We start from the raw sequence: 6,000 nt of genomic DNA on the forward strand, positions 1-6,000 counted from the left end.
ATGGATATTCCAGCAGCTGCCTCAGAAATGGCAGAGGGCTGAACACTCTTCCCCACTGTATCAACAACAGACAATGAGAATCCCAGACGGGGTCAGGTTGGAAGGGCCCACAGTGGCTCATCTGGTCCCACCTCCCTGCTCAACAGGGCCATCCCACAGCACATGGCACAGGATTGTGCCCACACAGCTCTGCAAGATCTGCAGTCAGGAGACTCCACACCCTCTCTGCTCTCTCTCCAGGGCTGGGTCACTGCCCAGCAAAGAAGTTCTTCCTCCTGTCCAGCTGCAACTTCCCGGGCATCAGTTCCTGCCCGTTCCTCTTGGGCCATTGCTGGGCCCCCCGAGCAGAGCCTGCTCCAGCCTCTGCCCCCTCCCTGCAGCCCCTGACACAGCCTGGGGAGGGCCCCTCTCAGGCTCTGCTCTGGAGGCTGAACAGCCCCAGCTCCCTCAGCCTTTGCTGCTCCCAGAGCTGCTCCAGCCCTTGGGCATCTCCGCAGCCTGCGCTGGCCCCGCTGCAGGAGCTCCCTGGCCCTGCTGTGCTGAGGAGCCCGAGCTGGGCCCAGCCCTGCAGATGTGCCTGCCCAGGGCTGGGCAGAGGGGCAGGATCCCCTCCCTGCCCTGCTCCAAGGCTCTTCCTGATGCCCCCAGGATCCCATTGGCCTCCTTGGCCCCCAGGACACACGGCTGGGCAGGGACAGCTGGTTGTTCCCCAGGACCCCCAGGGCCTTCTCCTCTCCAGCAGGTCCCCCCCAGCCTGTGCTGGTGCTGGGTTTGTTCCTCTCCAGGTGCAGGACGCTGCATTTGCCTTTGTTGAATTTCAGCCAATTCCTCTCTGCCCATTTCTCCAACATCCTGAGGTCCTTCTGAAGGGGTTCACAGCTCTCTGGGGATTGGCCACTCCTCCCAGCTTTTTTAATCATCAGTGCAGATGACCCAGGACATGTGAAAAAAACAGGAGGAACCATAAAAGGGTAAGAGGAAACAGGCAAGAAAAAACTATAATCTCTCCCGATTATTACACCTTTATTAAAAAGGCACTCTGGTACAGAAGTCCCAGATTGAAATCTATACTCACTACTACTTTCACTTCATGCCAGCTTTCTGTTGTTCCAAGGTGCCATATATAAAACTGGGAATAAACAAGCTTGGGAGTGGAAAAATTCCTGTCAATCCATCATTAGCCCTCAGAGATAGTCAGTTCTCCAATGACAACACGCTGTGACATCCTATGCAGCACATGAAGGGAACCAGAAAGCCTGTTAGCATTCAGTCAACATTTGTGTGAGTAGTTTTGTATCTGATAAGGGGCTTTTGGATTGTTCTTTTTGACTGTTTTTCTGATTAAACTTACTTTTTTTAAGTAAATATCTCGCTGTGATACAACAGCTATGGTAGGAGCTAATAATATATGAAGGCTTTGGCAGGAGGGATGAATATTTGAAAGGAGAAAAGCTGGGAATTCTTACCAGCACTGCCATTCATTTAGTGTCAAACACCAGGCTTTGCTCCATTTAAAACTGATCTGTATTTTTTGCTTTGAAAACCAGTAACAAAGCTTACGGGTGGGCAGAACATTAATAATGGAAATGGCTCCATGTGTGAATAAGAACTTGTTTTCTGAGGGATGCTCAGCAAAGGAGGATAGTCTTTATATGTAGTAAGACTGTAAGTCAGTGATCTCCATAAATGTGCTTTGTCATCTTCCCAGTCTCAAAAATTGTTATACAGAATTATAAAGACGCTCTTCTTGGACAGAGTTCACTAACAGATCTGTTGAAACAGAGATCTGCTTGCAAGACATCAAAGCACAATTTGTTTTGCTCTAAATTGCCATCAAATCTGGGAAGATGCAGCCATTGCTCATACAAGAGGGAGTTCCCCCCTCTCATGGCCTACTGTTCCTGATGCAGAGCCTTTGGACTGACACTGCAGTCCCCTAGCTGCCCGGGAAGTGCCCTTTGGAAGAACCCTGGGGAGCAGCAGCTCCCATTTGCCATCTCAGATGGGCTGTTGCCATCACTGCCTCCTCCCCACCCTGACCCTCCACACTACATGCAGCACATGAAATGTATGTTGATATGCATGATGTAAGTTTATTCTTCATGTAGACACACCTGTGACTATATTTTGTACAGTTAAGACTCTTTTAACAGAAACAGAATTGTGTTATATAGCCAGACAGCAAGATCAGCAGAGGACAAGTCCCAGTGACTGCTCTGGGCACTGCTCCCACTGGGTTATGCAGCTGCACTCAGTCAGAAATACCCTCCACTAAAATCAAACACCAGCCACTAAAATCACAGCAGTTACCCTGCTGGAAACCCAAAGAGAGGATAAAAGTCAATACCATTTTTCCCTCACCACATCAGCTTTGACATGGCTTCTTTTCAAACAGCATTTTCACCAGCTTTCACAGGAGCACAAACTGCTGGAGCTGATGCAAAACCTGGCTCACCACGATGGAAGTACCAGTGTCTTCCTGTAGTAGGCAGATGCTCTGCTTTGGTGTACAGCAGCTGTGGTCAGACACATGGTGCCAACAGACAGCTCTCAAAGGCTACATGATCAAGAGACCACTAATACACAGATTATACAGCATGAAAAACACATTGTCTTTGTGTAATGCTGCATCAGACCTTACAGCTGCAGACACTGCCCCCAAAAAACAGATACATACTGAATATTGTGGGAGTTTTGATCACTGCAATATATAAGAAGGATATTAAGCCATTAGAAAGCATCCAAAGGAGGTCAAATGAGAGCACAAAAAAAGCCAGCTAAGAAGAAAAAGGAATAGCATAGCTTGGGAGAAAGTATAAAGGTGTCACTGCAGGAGTATTGCAGAGGATGAGGTTACAGAGCAAGGTGGCAATCCAGGCTGGGCAGGGAAAAGCATCCCAGGGGACCTCATGACTAGGGAAGGAATTGGGATGGCAAAGTTGGTTCAGCCTTTGGAAGAGGAGACTGAGGGGAGACCTCACTGCAGTTCCAGCTGCCTGGGCAGGGGCAGAGGAGGGGCAGGGACTGAGCTCTGCTCTGGGGGGACCAGGGACAGCAGCCAGGGAATGGCTGGAGCTGTGTCAGGGCAGGCTCAGGTTGGATCTCAGGCAAAGGTTCTTCCCCCAGAGGCTGGTTGGGCACTGCCCAGGCTCCCCAGGGCAGTGGGCACAGCCCCAAGGCTGCCAGAGCTCCAGGAGGGTTTGGCTGATCCTCTGGGGCACAGGGGGTGACTCTTGGGGATGGGATGCAGGGCCAGGGGTTGGACTGGATGATCCTGGTGGGTCCCTCCCAACTCAGCACATTCTGTGATTCTGCCCTGCCCATGCAGAGTGAGGAGATGAGAGGCAGAGGACATCCGTTATCACTGTGTGCACACATTTAAGCACCTGCAGGAACAGGCATATAAACTACCAACATTTACATTTTCATAGTGCTGTTGATCTCCTTGACTATACCGGCTCACAGTGAGATTTCCTCTCAAGCAGGTGGAATCCTTATTCCCTGTCATGGAGATGTGAGAGCAAGGTTTGCATTCACTCCTCCCAAACCAAAAGGCAAGACAGACGTTCTTGACAGCAGCCCATACAACAAACCTTGGATGCTCACAGCAGCTGGCAGCTGCTTTCAGAGACATGTAATGGGCCTCACATGCTGCTGCTAGTGAAATAATCTGAGGTCAAACCAATATTTGTATAGAACAACTGTGTTTATCACTGTACGTCAAGATAACACACACAAATATTTATCTTCCCTGAACCCATTTTAAACAGAGTATTACTACCACTTGGAGTTTTGCCGAAACATTTAACAGTCACTTCCTGAAGTATCCTACAACTTCCAGTACAGTTTGCCTGTGTTTAGCTCTGAATGAACCCTGGGAGCCGTCCTCGCTCCCCCCGCAGCCGCACAGCCCCAGTTCCCGTCTGTCTCAGGACAGGCTTTCGGCACATCTTGGATTGTTATTACCGAGGATGCCAAGTCCACAGACCTGCTTTGAATTTTGGTTCCTTGCTGCAGTTTACAAAGGTTTCCACTGGAATGTCCCTCGGACTCCCAGGCTTTGATGATGTTTCAACAGCACAATGAAAGGCAGGTCCTCACCACAACACAAGGCAAAGTACTGGGTTTGAATACACAGAATTCTTTGGCCCCACAGAACATGTGTCACTTGGATGGTTTTTTTCCACAGATTCAGATCTCTCTTGGAGTGGGTTGCTGTTGAAGATCAGTAATGGCAACTGGTCTCATGCATGGGATCACTACGTGAACAGAGCTAAAAATTACTGACTTAGTTACAGAACTGAGGTATAAACTTCACAAATGAAAAGCTGTAAACCCCTGAGTGGGTACTACAACTGTTTGCTACAATTACTCATCCACACCACAGAATACACTCACATTTTCCAAAACCACTTAACTTCTTTTGTCAAGTGGGTGTTAGGTACTTGTAATGAATCTCCCACAAACACCCCTCCAACAGCACTGGCAGTTCTGTGTGTTAACCCTTCAGTCTCAAGAAGTCTTCAGTAATATTTGTCTCTGAGAAGTCTACACATCATCAATGAGTTTTTCCTGTGCTGAAGCTGATTGTTAGTTTTGTTGTATATCAGCATTAGTGCACAGCTATATGTGTATGTACAAATGTGGTAGGCACCAAGGGTAATGCACTGAGACCCTGGCAGAGGTAACCTGGCAGCAAGGCAAGCCAAATTAAATACTGAAATGAGTTTACAGCTTTCTAAACTATATCTGTTGCCATCTCCTTCCCAAATCCAGGCGGGTGGTAACGTTACAGCATGAACTCATCTCCTCAACACCATTCTCCTCCCCTCAAATTCAGGAGCTGAATATTTAAAGCTAGGATTAGAAAGGCTGTTAAAGGATGGGACAAAGGAAAATATTGACTGCAATTTCCTCTGGAGTATTCCAGCTGTCAGATACCAGCAGCCAACCATCCTTAAGGTAAGAAAAAAAATACAGGCTCTCCCTGCTGGTGTGCAAAGAGATGTCAGCAAGTACCAGGCTGCTGCATCTCCTTTGCAGCACCACCCAGGTGAGAGGGAGTCATCCCCAGTGCAGATCAGTGGAAGACAGACATCTGCACAGAACATAATCCCAATAAATTCAGTGATGAGAAGGCTCCTGGGGACAGCTAAAGCAGTTGGTACCCAGCAGCCAACCTCTGGTCTTTACTCAGTGCAAGGTTGCAGTGACTGTTCTTGTAGATGGTTCTGCTTGCCCTCCTGACTGAAGCAAATATATTCATGATTTAGCTTGTTTTTCTTTTTTGAATTACAAAATCCCTTTAAAAGCCAATTTAATACTGTCATTCTTGCTTGTGGGAGACTATCAAAGATATGTGGGGAATTCAAGGCTTTAAAACAGATGTAATAGATCACAGAAACATCGAATATGCCAAGTTGTTGCCCAAAACTGCCCCAATATTGAGGCAAGGCCACCCCAGGGCAGAGCAGAGCAGGACAATCCCCTCCCTGTTGCCCCAGGACAGGGTTGGCCCTCCTGGCTGCCAGGGCACTGCTGACTCAGGGCCAACTGGCCACTGATCAGGACCCCCAGGGCCCTTTCCCGGCACTGCTTTCCAGCCTCTCATTCCCAGTCTGTCCCTACATCTGGGGTTGCCCCATCCCGAGGGCAGAATCCAGCATTTCCCCGTGCTGAACTTCCTGTGGTTGGTGGTTCCCAGCCCTCTGATTTGCTTTCAAGGCCCTACAATAAAGTGCAGATTTTTTCAGCTATACCAGTCCACCCTAAAAGACCATCCCTTCATAAAACATCAGCAGACACTGAGAAAAGCTAAAAAGCTAAACGGAGTCCCTGGGTATGAGCACCCAGTTACAGCAGTTCCTGATGGAGGGTCCACAGGAGGCAGCAGGAAGGCAGCAAACAGCCCTGAGGCACAGGATTTCCTTCAGCATTTCCTGGAAGCTGAGCAAGTTCGACCAAGTCCTTGGTCTACTTGGGGAGACCCCAAGTGAACAG

Source organism: Pseudopipra pipra, chromosome 15, assembly GCF_036250125.1.
Source record: "Pseudopipra pipra isolate bDixPip1 chromosome 15, bDixPip1.hap1, whole genome shotgun sequence".
NCBI lineage: Eukaryota > Metazoa > Chordata > Aves > Passeriformes > Pipridae > Pseudopipra > Pseudopipra pipra.